This window comes from Pinus tabuliformis, chromosome 5_1 (genome assembly GCF_031772625.1).
Source record: "Pinus tabuliformis cultivar Carrire ecotype Pingquan chromosome 5_1, CPIR1, whole genome shotgun sequence".
Lineage (NCBI taxonomy): Eukaryota > Viridiplantae > Streptophyta > Pinopsida > Pinales > Pinaceae > Pinus > Pinus tabuliformis.
In genome coordinates this window covers 666,501,569-666,515,147 of record NC_142305.1, presented here as the reverse complement: position 1 = coordinate 666,515,147, position 13,579 = coordinate 666,501,569, and the positions used below count along the sequence as shown (strand labels likewise).

At 40.5% G+C, this 13,579-nt stretch overlaps 1 protein-coding gene across 2 annotated transcripts in view; it reads left to right on the top strand.

Moving 5' to 3' along the window:
* LOC149166739 (uncharacterized) overlaps positions 1-13,579 on the top strand; it is a 332,498-nt gene that overhangs the window by 143,570 nt on the left and 175,349 nt on the right. For both annotated transcript variants that reach the window (XM_089432744.1, XM_089432745.1), the window contains exon 2: positions 12,659-12,705. The gene's annotated coding sequence lies outside the window, so the exon portion shown is untranslated. The remainder of the gene's footprint in view (positions 1-12,658; positions 12,706-13,579) is intronic.

The following is a 13,579-nucleotide window of genomic DNA, read 5'->3' as shown; positions in this document are numbered from 1 at the left end:
CATATTTTTTGTTGATATTTTGAGGCTAAGTTGGGACTCAGGAGTTAGGACTTACTGTTCAGGACATGATTCAATGTTATGTGTGATTTTAGCGCTAGAAATGATATTAAACATCTTATATATTAGTTTTTTTATCATATTTATGTGTCAATGTATTTATTTTATGTTGTAGATGGTTGAGATATTAAAAAAATTGAAAAAAAAATGAAAAAAATGAATATTTTTGTACCAAACGATTTTTTCCCGATAATTCCTATTTTTTCCGATTTGTTCCCCGTGCCGATTTAATCCTGATCACGATTTTCACAACATTGCATACAAGGATAAAGTGGCTAAGTATGGGCCCATTTGGGCAATCATTGATGAAAGATGGAACAATCAACTCCATCGCCTTGTACATGCAGTAGGGTATTTTTTGAACCCACGGTATCCTTATAAAGCTCTAGTGGCAGGAGCTTTGAGTGGGGAGGTTAGAGATGGATTGATTAACTGCATTGATTGCATGATCTCATTAGAGTGTGATCAGTTGGAGATACACCAACAGGTTACAACCTTCAGCAAATCCACAGGTACCTTTGGGAAGAACCTAACAAAGATTGCAAGGGAAGTAGATGAGCCAGGTAAACAAAAATTTCAATTTTCATATTCTTAATACTTATTTTGTTAAATTGTTTATAATTTGAAAGTTGGATATAATTTGTAATTTTGTTGAGCTAACTCATTACACTCCTATGTTTTTTGCAGCACAATGGTGGGAGGCTTTTGGTAGCCATTGTCCTCAATTGTAGAAGTTTGCAATTCGTATTTTGAGTCAAACTTGCAGTGCTACTGGGTGTGAGCGCAATTGGTCTGTCTTTGAGAGGATTCACACGAAGAAGAGAAACCATTTGGATAAAAAATGGTTAAATGATCTAGTCTATGTCTAATAAAATGTCCAGCTCAGATGCAACCAATTGCTGAACAAAAGACTTGATTCAGATCCCATTGTGTTGGAAGATATTGATCCAACATCAGATTGGGTAGTGGAGAGTCATCCAATAGAGTTTGATTCTGATGAGGAACTTGATTTGGATTTACAGACGGTGGCATCACTCGAACATAATGTTCAGTTGAATGCAGATCCACTTGTACCAGCCTTAGGGCCAGCCCCAAGTCCTCCAGTTGCAGGCGCTTCCTCTGCTTAGCCACGACAAAAGCACATATCTCGTCTATCTCAGTAGCCACCAGCTACATAGCCTGCTAGTGCTACCACTTCTACAGTTGCAGTTGGAGAAGATGAGGAGGAGCCATGGGCTTCCCTGTCTGACTCTGATTCAGAGGTTGAGCCAAATGATGTTGGCTCCTCTAGCAGTAGCCAGTGGTACTGGTTAGTGATGGCTAGTGATGTTTCAAAGTTTACTTTTGTTGTAGAGGCCATTTCTAGCCTCCTTGGTTATGTGTTTTTGTTTTGATCTCTATATCATCATCATGTATGTATTGGACAATGCACTGGGTGCCATTTTGATAAAATGGATATATTCATGAGCCTACTTTGATCATATGTTGTCTTCTATCTAGATTATAAAGCTTTTTGTTTGGAAACATGAATGAAAATCTTTAAAATTATGTTTTTTTTTTTTTATTATTATAAAAAATAAACATTTAATGTATTTTTTACAACGTTCGAGCCATTGAAATCAAACTGACCGAGTCGATATTGAGTCGGAGTCGAAGTTGGAGTCGACCTTCGGCTAAGTAGGAGTTGGAGTCAGAGTCGACCCTCAACCGAGTTGGAGTCGGAGTCGGAGTTTTAAAACATTGGGGAAAACCTAGAAAGAACTTCTCTTCTTATAGAATCAATTCAAAGGGGACTTCCAAAACCAAAACCTAGACTATACCAACCACCAAGAACCGTCGACCAACCAATCTTTCTTCTTCAATGTAAGAGAATCTCCAAGGGCAGCAAAACAAGATCTCTTCAAGATGTGGGCTCTTCTAACCTTTCACTCTTACTAAGGCATCTTGCAATACCTCCTGCAATTTCAGACCTGAGGTAACGTTAGAAACCCTAGGGTACTTGCACATGTGAACTGTAGAAGGCATATTTCAGGCTTCTAAATCTTTTCTAGGGCTTCTTCCTTTCTTCGTTAGCCTTCTCCTTGCTTTCGTAGGACTTTTGCACTCCTTTCCAATTGCAGATTGAAACCAAAGATGTATGCTGGAAGTGTGTGGCAATAGGTCAAGATTCTTCTTTATATAGCCTTTCCAAGAGGCTCGAATAGTCCTCTCTAGGCTGACTTCCTCTTTGATGGCTGACTTGGTCTTGGGAGCCTTCTAGACACATCTATATACCAGATAATTTTCCTTTTCTTGATGCAAATGCTCGAAAGGGTCTTTTACAATATGACAAGGACACTTTCACTCATGGAAAACCCAAGGAGCATTCAATGGATGCTTGACCGAATGACAAAATGACTTTAGTATGAAACCCATGCTTTTGAAAAATCATTTTCTTTCTTTGTTTGATAGATACCTAGAAATTACATTATGACATGAGCCAAATGACATATATGAAGACCGAATCTAGTTACATTCTCCAACAAGGCTGAGCAGGGACCACCAACACCGGCAACAGGGACACAACGTGTAGATTTGGAGGAGGAGCGAGATGTTTCTTCGAGCTCTACCAGGAGGGGGCAGAGATGGGCTAAGCAAACCTTGAGAGATGCTAAGGAGCATGTGGGGGAACTTAACAACACCTCTAGGTAGAGCAAACCACCAACGAAATTTTCCAGTTATTTGGCCTTGTTGAGCAGTGTCAGTGAGTCTGAGCCTTCGACTTTTGAGGAGGTTGCAGATGAGCAGGTCTTGAGGGATGCCATGGTGGAGTATAGCTCCATCATGAGGAATAATGTATGGGACATAGTGCCGAGACTAGAGGGAAAGTTAATGGTCACTTCTTGATGGATCTACAAGATCAAACATGCAACTGATGGCAGTGTCAAGAAGTACAAAGCGAGGTTCATGGCAAGAGGGTTCTCCTAGTAGGAGGGAGTAGATTATGAGGAGACATTCGCACTTGTTGCCAAATATGCATCCATTAGAGCAGTTATGTCCATTGCTTCAGAGATGGGGTGGAGGTTGCATCAGATGGGTGTGAAGATTACATTCCTTAATGGGATGATTGAAGAGGAGGTGTATATTGAGCAACATCAAGTCTTTGAGTTGCATGGGAGAGAGTCTCATGTATGCAGGTTGAAGAAGGCTCTTTATGGGCTGGCACAGGCTCCACGCGCATGGTATGCCAAGTTTGATGGATATCTTCTTGGTTTGGGCTTCACCAAGTGCGAGGTAGACTCTAACTTGTACTATGTACTTGTTGAGGGCTAGCTAGCTGCCACTCATCTTGGTACTTTATGTGGGAAAACTTTTCTTGAGAGGATCATAGAAGCTCATAAGGATGTGCAAGGATGACCTTGCTTCATAGTTTGTAATGAAGGACATTTGCTTGATGCATTACTTTCTGGGATTAGAGATGTGGCAACAACCAAGAGAGATTTTCCTTGGGCAGGGCAAGTATGTAGTTGAGATCTTGAGGAGTTTCAGAATGTAGGATTGCAGACCCATCTCTACATCGATGATCACTAACCTGAAGAAGCTGAGTGCTTCTGAAGGCGAGTTGGTGGATCCCACACTGTATAGGTCGCTGATAGGTTTCTTGATGTATTGGTCAACACAACCAGATATCTGTTTTTTTGTGGACACATAACCAGTTCATGGTGGAGCCAAGACAGGTTCATTGGGTGGCAGCGAAGCATGTGGTGAGGTACTTCTGAGGTACGGTGGACTTTGGACCGAGATATGTCAGAGCTGGTGGAGTGGAGCTGCAGGGGTACACAAATTTCGATTGGGTTGGGAGTGCTGTGGATAGAAAGTCCATGTCTGGATGTTGTTTCAGCTTGGGATCAACCATGATCTCCTGGTAAAGAAGGAAGCAACAGTTAGTGGCACTTAGTTCAGAAGAGGCAGAGTACATGGCAGCGAGTTGTGAGGCAGTGTGGCTTCGCAAGATGCTTGCAGGACTATTTGATCTAGAGACGGGGCTACAGTGATAATCAAAGTTGCATTAATCTCTCTGAGAGTCTTGTGTTTCATGGTCGGTCCAAGCATATCCATATCATGTATTACTTCATTAGAGACAGGGTCCAAGGAGGTCCTATGAGATTGCAATACATTTCCACAGAGGACCAGGTGGCAGTTATTCTCATTAACAGGGAAGTTTGTGAAGTAATGAGATAAGTTGTGGGTGGCGGAGAATACCTTGCTAGGAGGGAGTGTTGAAGCTTATAGTAGCTTTGGAAGGTCTTCTACATAGGCTTGGTTTCTTAGCACGTGGAAGATGATTTATTGCTTCTTTAGGTGCTTGCTTGGTGGAGTAAGTGATTTTTGTCTTATTCCCCAAGTCTAACTTAAGAAAAGTACAATATTTAAAGTCAATTAATTATTGTGGACTATTAAGTCATTTTCTAAGGACAAATAATTTAATTATTTAAGTGACTTGAAATAATCTCAACCATTGATCTTTGAGATCTTCTAGAAGGGAGATTAGAGTTAGGGATCTTTTTAATTTTAGATAACAATGGTATGTTCTATGCTTTAGAGCAATTTACTTCAATTTTTCTTATTAGCCCAATATCAATTTCCAGATTAGCAATCACATTAACATTGATAGTAAATGCAGATAGAACATAAACAATAAGCAGAAGACAAGCCAAGACAAGAGGACACAATATTTGGTGGATGCTAGGGAAAAACCCCAATGTGGGGAAAACCCTTTGATCAAATCTTCTTATTATTCTTCAAAAGTTCAGTAGAGAGAGAGAGAGAGTACATCATACAAAATTTACTTGCCCAAACACTGTCAAAACAGTCCAGTCAAACTGCAGTCAACAGGATGCCCTAACCAGAAAGTCAACGCTGGTCAAACCAGCAGAAAGTTTCCTCCAAATAAGCTCGGTCAAACCCAGTCAACTCGGCCTCCAAAGACAGTCTGAATCAGCCCAAAACAGTCCTGAAAATCTCAGTCAAACTTGGTCAACGCAGAGTCAATGCTGCAGTCAAAGTCCCTGCGGTCAATGCTGGTCAAACAGCTGCAAATTACTCGATTTCTGTGCCAAGAGATGCGGCCTAAAGAAATTGAATTTCCTACCTGAAAAACACAGTCAAAGTATTAGAATATATCTCTATATCTCTATTTAGTAATGCTCAGTCTTTTAGATGTTTCTATTCTTATTCTTTTAGCAGTTTCTTAGATGAAACTGTTTGTTCGATATTCTACATAGAAACCTGATGTTTCTATTCTTGTAAATATCTTTGTATTATCATTGAGCTGTTTGCTCCATGTGAATTAATTCATTGAACATTCTTTTATGGTATCAGAGCAAGGTTAAGAGATTCTTCTTGAAACAGTAATTCTCTTTGCATTGTAATCTCTTGAGTCCTTTCTAAGGTCGAGCCCTCTGTAAGCCAGGCAGCCTTCACTGAGTCTTAGCCTCGGCTTTGCTCGCTGTGATAAAAGCTTACAGTCGTCCATCTCGATACAGAATTGGATTCTTCTCTTGCATGATCATTTTACTAAGGAAATAACTTTGTGGCGGCGACTGTTTTCGTGGAAGCGGTATTTTTTTTTGGCTGGCCAGTTTGCTTGGAATATTGAATCCAGCTATTTTCTTCGACCACATCGTGGAATTCCTCAGCAATCATCAGCAATCGTGATCCAGGTGTTTTCTCTCGGTTTATAACTTATTTGTTTTTAAAAAAATCGGAGTCGTGGTCTGAAAATTTGATCTGCGGGCAACTGTCTATTTTTTTATTTTCAAACGCTGTGCAAACAAGTGATATACGCTTGTGATATTTTCAAACGCTGTCAAACTTGTGATATACGCTTTGAAACCCGAGGATATTTGAAACCCGTGGATGGTATTACAGTTAGAACTCTTAGATATATATCTGAAAACCCGTGGATATTTGAAACCCTGTAATTCGCGTGTAACCTCAAACCCGTGGATATACGCGTGTGCTGTGAAACCCGTGGCTCTAGATCTGAAACCCGTGGTTCATTGTAACCTGTGCAAACGCCGTTATATTATCTCAGTCAAACCCGTGGATCTGAAACCCGTGTTTTTAACCTGATTTACGTAATACGTAACCTGATGTAATACGTAATACGTAACCTGTCATCCGCGTGTTATAAAAATCCGTGGTTCATTGTAATAGCTGAGACGGAATCGTAACCCGTGTTTATAAAACACATATGCGTGGTTATATTCACCTGTGGGTTTTTCGTATATAAAATAGCTGAGACGGAACGTGCAGTTTTGATAACTCACGTGGTTCAAACTTCAAAACATATGACCAGTCGCTGAGCTGAGACGGAACGTGCATAGCTCACGTGGTCCTTTTTTCAAAAGCATATGACCTGTAGCTGAGATGTTTTTGTGTGGGCCATTTTGATACCTGAGACGTGTATATATATATATCCGTGGTGTTTGCTGACAGTGGGTTACCATTCAGCAGAAGTGTGAATCTGAGACAGCACATGTGGGTCCATTTTTCATCATTTATATTTGCTGTATTTGTGGTTCTGGTTGCCGGCAGTGGGTTACCAATCAGCGGAATTTTTTTTTTCTTGTGATCCTGGCAGTCTTCATTACAAACTCAGACCTGTGACATCTGTTTATTGCATCAGTATACTCTTATGGTAGACCGGCATTTTCTTGTGGAAAACTGTATTCTCAGAACTGTATTAGCAGTATTACTATTGTTTTAGACAGCTGAAAGTCTGTTCTTTAAATCTTCACCAGCATAAGCAGTCAGCTACATTGTTCTTGTGTGTCTTACTTTTTCTCTTTGTGAAAATGGCCACACTTACCAATCTGATGTTAGAAGGAAATCAACGGTTTAATGGCAGCAACTATAACATTTGGAAACAAAGACTGCTGACCATTTTTGAGTACAGGAGTCTTGATCAACTCATTTTGGGCAAAGAGCTTCGTCCAGGTACAGCCGGGACCGATCAAGATAAATTTGATGATCGAAATCGAGAGGCTGTTATGCTTCTCAAGCTCTCTGTCGCTGATGATCAGTTACCACAGATCCCTTCTGGCAAGACAGCTGCTGAAATCTGGCAACAGTTGAAAGAATTGCATGAGACATCTGATAAAAGCAGAGCTTTTTTTCTCAAAAATCAGTTGTTCTCCATCATGATGGATGAACATATGTCTTTACAGGAACATCTCAACAAAATTAAAGACATTCGAGATCAGCTCGACGCCATTGGTCGGACCATGGAGGAAGAAGATATGGTAGTCATTACCCTGAAGAGTCTACCAAAATCTTATGAACACTTCATTGAAACACTCAACATTACAACCACAAATGTTGATCTGAAGTTTTCAGATTTATGTACCAAACTTCTGCAGCAAGATAGGTGGAAACAGCAGTTTGGTAGTGGTACTGCATCAGTGCCCTTGGAGAATGCATTTGCTGCAAAATATCAGTCCTCTCAGTCTTTTCAGCAGAGAGGATCATCTCAGTCTTTTGATCCTAACAGGAAGAAAAGTGTACAGTGTAATTACTGTCACAAGTTCGGTCACATGAAGAAAGACTGCAGGCAGAGGATTGCTGCTGAACAAAAGAAACAGGGAGGGTCACATCAGACAGCGAATGTTGCAGAACATTCCGAGCAGACAGATTCGGCCTTTTACGCCTTTATGGCTAAAAGGTCTTCAGAACATGTTCCTTCCTCTGCATGGTACATTGATTCTGGTGCATCACGCCACTTCTCTCACAGGCGTGACTGGTTTATTGACTTTTCACCTTTCAGTGATTCAGTTGTATTTGGTGGAGGTGAAAAGTACACTGTTGCTGGCAGGGGTACAGTTCAAATTCAGTCTGGTGGACGCACGCTCATATTTCTAAATGTATACTATGTTCCTGGTATGGAGATTAATCTGCTCTCTGTTAGTCAGATTATGAGGAATTCTCCTCAGCTTGATGTTGTGTTCAGTGCACACAAGTGTTCCATCATTGACAGGGAGACCAGTCTGACAGTTGCTACTGGCCTCGAGGACCATGGTCTATACAGGCTACTTGACACCGGTGACTTTCCAGAAGTGGCACTAGCAGCTCGTGTCTCTCCCATCAGTACTCTATGGCATCAGCGATATGGGCATCTCAATATGCAGTATCTCTCTCAGCTCTCTCGGGAGGGACTTGTGTCAGGATTACCTGATATTCAGACTCAGCAGTTGGGGGTATGCAGCGCCTGTCAAGCAGGAAAGCAACATCGGTCGTCATTCAAAAATGGCGAATCTTGGCGCGCATCCCAGGTACTTCAGTTACTTCATGCTGATATTTGTGGTCCTATGAATACAGCTTCTATAACTGCTTGCAAATACTTTTTACTTATTGTAGATGACTTCAGTCGAAAGATGTGGGTGTATTTTTTAAAAAATAAATCTGATGCTCTTAGTACCTTTCAGAAGTTTAAAACTTTAGTTGAAAACGAATCTGGTTGTAATATCATGACCCTTAGGACCGACAATGGGGGGGAATTTTGTTCCTCAGCTTTTGCCAACTTCTGTGATATTCATGGCATCAAACGTCAATTCACCACACCTTACACTCCCCAGCAGAACAGTGTTGTCGAGCGTCGCAATCGCACGGTTGTTGAAATGGCTCGTTCCATGTTACAACACCGGAGTGTTCCAAACAAATTCTGGGCTGAAGCAGTATTTACTGCTGTTTACCTTCTTAACCGATCCCCTACTCAGGCTGTTAAAGGGAAGACTCCTGAAGAAGTGTGGTCTGGTCGTAAGCCTAAGATCAGTCATCTCAAAGTTTTTGGCTCAGTTGCATATGTTTGGATTCCATCTGCTAAGCGATCTAAGTTGGATTCCAAAAGTCAGAAACTCATGATGACAGGTTACAGTGATCATCACAAGGCTTATAGGCTGATAGATATAGCCACTGGTCGACTTAGCTTCAGTCGAGATGTAGTATTTGATGAATACAAAGGATTCTTTCAGTCTTCTTCTTCTGAGCAGCGTTCTGAGGATCCGCCTCACAGTGTTCTTCTTCCAGTCAGTCCATCTGATGGGAGGGATGATGTAGCATCAAGATTTGATACTACTCTATCTGAGCTTCCTCCAGAAGCTAATCCCCCTCTTGCTGTCCCTATTGCTCTTGAGCCTGCCTCTCTTCCTCCTGATATTGGTCCCTCTAATCCTGATATTGGTTCTTCTTCTCTTCGGCCAAAATGGTGGGCTAAAACCATAGGTGATCTCCGGGATGATGAGCTCCTTGAAGGTAGAACTTCTAGGCATAAGAACAGACAACAGTCTACAGTCAATTTTGCTCTTATGGCTAACCTTCACAGTACTTTTGAGCCTCAAACATACTCAGAAGCTAAGGGTATATCTGAGTGGGAACAGGCTATGAAAGCAGAATTTCAGAGTCTTCAGAAGAATCACACATGGACTCTTTCTGATCTTCCTGCAGACAAAAAACCCATAGGCTGCAAATGGGTGTATAAAGTCAAATACAAAGCTGATGGAACCTTAGACAAGTATAAAGCTCGACTTGTGGCTCGAGGATTTTCACAGCAGGAAGGCATCGACTATGAGGAGACTTTTGCTCCTACAGCCAAGATGAGTACTATCAGGCTTGTGCTTGCCCTAGCAGCTCAGTTCAATTGGAAAGTTCATCAGATGGATGTCAAAAGTGCTTTCCTAAATGGTGATCTCCAAGAAGAAGTCTACATGACGCAGCCTCCAGGATTCAAGGTTGCTGGTCAAGAACAGAAAGTGTGTCGGTTAGTTAAAGCAATCTATGGATTGAAACAAGCTCCTCGGGCTTGGTACATAAAAATTGATCAGTATCTGACAGATCAGGGTTTTCAGCGGAGTCCATCTGATGCAAACCTGTATATCAAGCATACTGATGATGATATCTTGTTTGTAGTTGTCTATGTGGATGATCTTATCATTACTGGCAGCTCTGCACATTTGATCCATGGGATCAAACAAGATCTATGCAGAACTTTTGAGATGACAGACTTGGGACTTCTTCATTACTGTCTGGGGGTTGAAGTGTGGCAGTCTGAAAATCAGATCTTTCTTTCTCAGTCCAAGTATGCCAAAAATCTTGTGGAAAGGTTCAGAATGCAGGATTGCAAACCGGCCACGACTCCTATGGAACCAGGGCTCAAACTTTCAGCACAGTCATCCTCTCCTCTTGTGGATGAAACTTTATTCAGGCAATTAGTGGGCAGTCTCATCTATCTTACTGCTACCAGACCTGACATCAGTTTTGCAGTAAGCTACATTTCTCGCTTTATGTCAGCTCCTAAAGCTGATCATTGGATAGCAGCAAAGAGGGTGCTACGATATGTGCGTGGTACTTCTGATTATGGCCTCTTATATACTCACAGCTCCACTCCTATTCTCAGTGGCTACACTGACTCTGACTGGGCCGGTTCGGTTGATGACCGTAAATCTACAGCTGGGTATGTGTTTAGTCTAGGATCTGGAGCTGTTACTTGGACTAGTAAGAAGCAACAGGTAGTGGCTCTCTCCTCAACAGAAGCAGAGTATCGGGGAGCAGTTAAGGCCGCCTGTGAGGCAGTTTGGCTTCGTCGTATGCTTGCAGATATGCATGTTTTTCAGACAGGGCCTACTTCTTTGTTTTGTGATAATCAGGGAGTGCTCAAACTTGCCAAGAATCCTGTCTTTCATGAACGAACAAAGCATGTGGAAACTCACTGCCACTACATTCGACAGCTGGTTGAAGACGGCTCAGTTCAGTTGCACTATGTTCCCACCACAGAGCAGCCCACCGATATTTTTACCAAGCCTCTTGGTCCTGATAAATTTGTAAAATTTCGCGGGTCTATTGGTGTTGTAAATAGATTGAGCATTAAGGGAGGGTATTAGAATATATCTCTATATCTCTATTTAGTAATGCTCAGTCTTTTAGATGTTTCTATTCTTATTCTTTTAGCAGTTTCTTAGATGAAACTGTTTGTTCGATATTCTACATAGAAATCTGATGTTTCTATTCTTGTAAATATCTTTGTATTATCATTGAGCTGTTTGCTCCATGTGAATTAATTCATTGAACATTCTTTTACAAAGGAGGAGGTTTGACCCTTGGTCAACACTGGTCCATAATTTGCCCAAAACAGATCTGAAATTTTTGGCCTGTAATTTTAGTCAACCCAAGTCAATGCATGAAGAAGAAGATGCTCCTGATTGTTGTATGAACCAATGAGAAGAAGAGAGAGAAAGATGAGTGTTGATGGTGTCCAAATGAGGAAGAGGCCTCTTCTATTTATACACAATGTTGAGGGTGAAGAGACACGTCTGTTGGGCTTCATGAGCCTACATTAGACTTTTGGCCGACCTTGACAATTTGTCCATATAAGAAATAAATTCATAATTCCATTTCTACTTGTCAGAATGAGATGATCTCTAGATCCATCTTGCACCTCTCGGAAAGAGGAATCCAATAAAAATATCATCTCCATCATATGAGCTGTCCAAGGTGGAGTTTGGTCCTAGTTGCCAAATTTAACAGATCTGGACTTAATGAAGATTATAAAAGGAATACTAAGGAAGAGGTAAAGACGCAAAAGAGGAGACACAACAAGAGAAAGTGATTTTCTATAGTGCAAGTGGCTTAGTAAACTGAAGTGCAAAGGGGAAGAGTGCAGGAGGATTTGAGGGCATATCCAGGAGGCCGAATTGTTGGAGATTGCAGGGTTGAGTTGAAGAGAGATGGAGTTCAATTTGATTGGAGAAGCTGATTTACTAGAGGCTGAATTACCTAAGGCGCAGTGGCAGCTTGAAGGGAAGGTGCAGGTTGATTTGTTAACAAATTGTTGGGTCGAAATTCTCCTGTTGAGTTCCTTTAGAGGCCGATTTCCAGCGGGTCAAATTCCTTGGGCTGAATTCATCTAGTGGGGGCCGAGTTACAGGTTCCAGTCAATGTATTTTTCCTTGTAATACTTTGTGGGTCGAAAATCCTTATTTTCTAGATTAATGAATGACAGATAATTGTTGTGGGTATTTATTTGTTGCAATGTGTGATTGATCTCTCCTAATTTTTGTTTTCCACTGCATATATTTCTAAAGGTTAAAAACATCAGTGATTTTATTTTTTGATATTTCAGAATTTAGTTGGTTAATTAAATAAATCGCTGGGAATAAATAATTGCCGTGGGAAAATAAATCTGGGCTGGTATGAGGAGCTTTAACATGTACAACTCTAGCAATTTAGCCATTGAATCATGAGGTCTTTGGAGATTTTTCAAGAAATGTCAGAATGTTTTGAACCATCAAGTTAACATTTAATCTCCTTATGTTATGATTTTTGATTCATTATATTTGTAAGCTGATCATGCTATTGTATGTTAGTCTTACTTATTAAGTATTGGTCTTATACATTTCTGTAATGTATCATTTGTGAAATATTGTTGCTTTTCTAAAACTTTATAAAATACTCTGTTTTCCTTCCACATTTCTTGTCATGCTTCACAAACAGTAGTCTGCTGGGGCTTTTGTACCTTCTGTGACTGTGGAGACATTGATTGCATTTTTCTTCTGAATATTTGTAACAGAAAACCGTCGCATAGCTGAGGTGGAGTTGCTTCTGGAAGAAGAGAAGGTATCATTCTTGTATCCTTCTTTACACTCCCTTGCACCATCTTTGACTGAAATAATTCTTATGACGCGCTGAATGCATTCACAAAATGAAGTCTCTAAGGAATCATTTCTATTATAGTGAATAGAAGGAGCCAAATAAAGTTTTGAAGGAACTGTGTGGTTTGCTTGTAAAATCAGTATGAATATAGCAGTAATACTTGCTTCTATTGAAATATTTTTCAAGTATATTTATTAAGATAACTTCATATGTAATAAACAACCCTCTGAACAATTTTTCTATACTCTGGATTAAACCCGAAGAAAACAAGTATAACAGAGATTTTTAGGTTCCACAACTGGTCATCGAGAGGAACGACCTAAGAAAAACATAGTTTATTAGTTATTTTGAAAGTGGTGTATCCAAATCCTGACTGACATCGGATGCTGCATATGCAACTGTGAGTCCTTGCATCCTTTCTCATGTCTCACTTGTACTGTTTTCAACTCTTGTATCCCTCAAAGAATTTCAAGCATAGACCTCACCTCTAGGGACTTTGGCAAGTCGCTTGAAATTAAGACTTTTGGTTTATTGTTATGGCTTGGCACAAGATAAGTCACATAAACAATGACACAATAAACTGTATCTTCAGCGTACCAAAAAATAGGCTTGACAAAGAGACAAGAATAATATGCCCTAGGGAAAAATAATGGCATGACAAAAATTCAATTATCAAGGAGGTTGATCTACAACAAAATTATGCCACTTCCCTACATTCAATGCAGGCTGTTTCACACCTTATTGGGCCAACTTCTGATATGAGTTTTTTGGACTAGTGTTTATGGGTATAGGTTGCTGCCATTTTCCATGAATTTTTTGAACAATAATTTTTCATTGT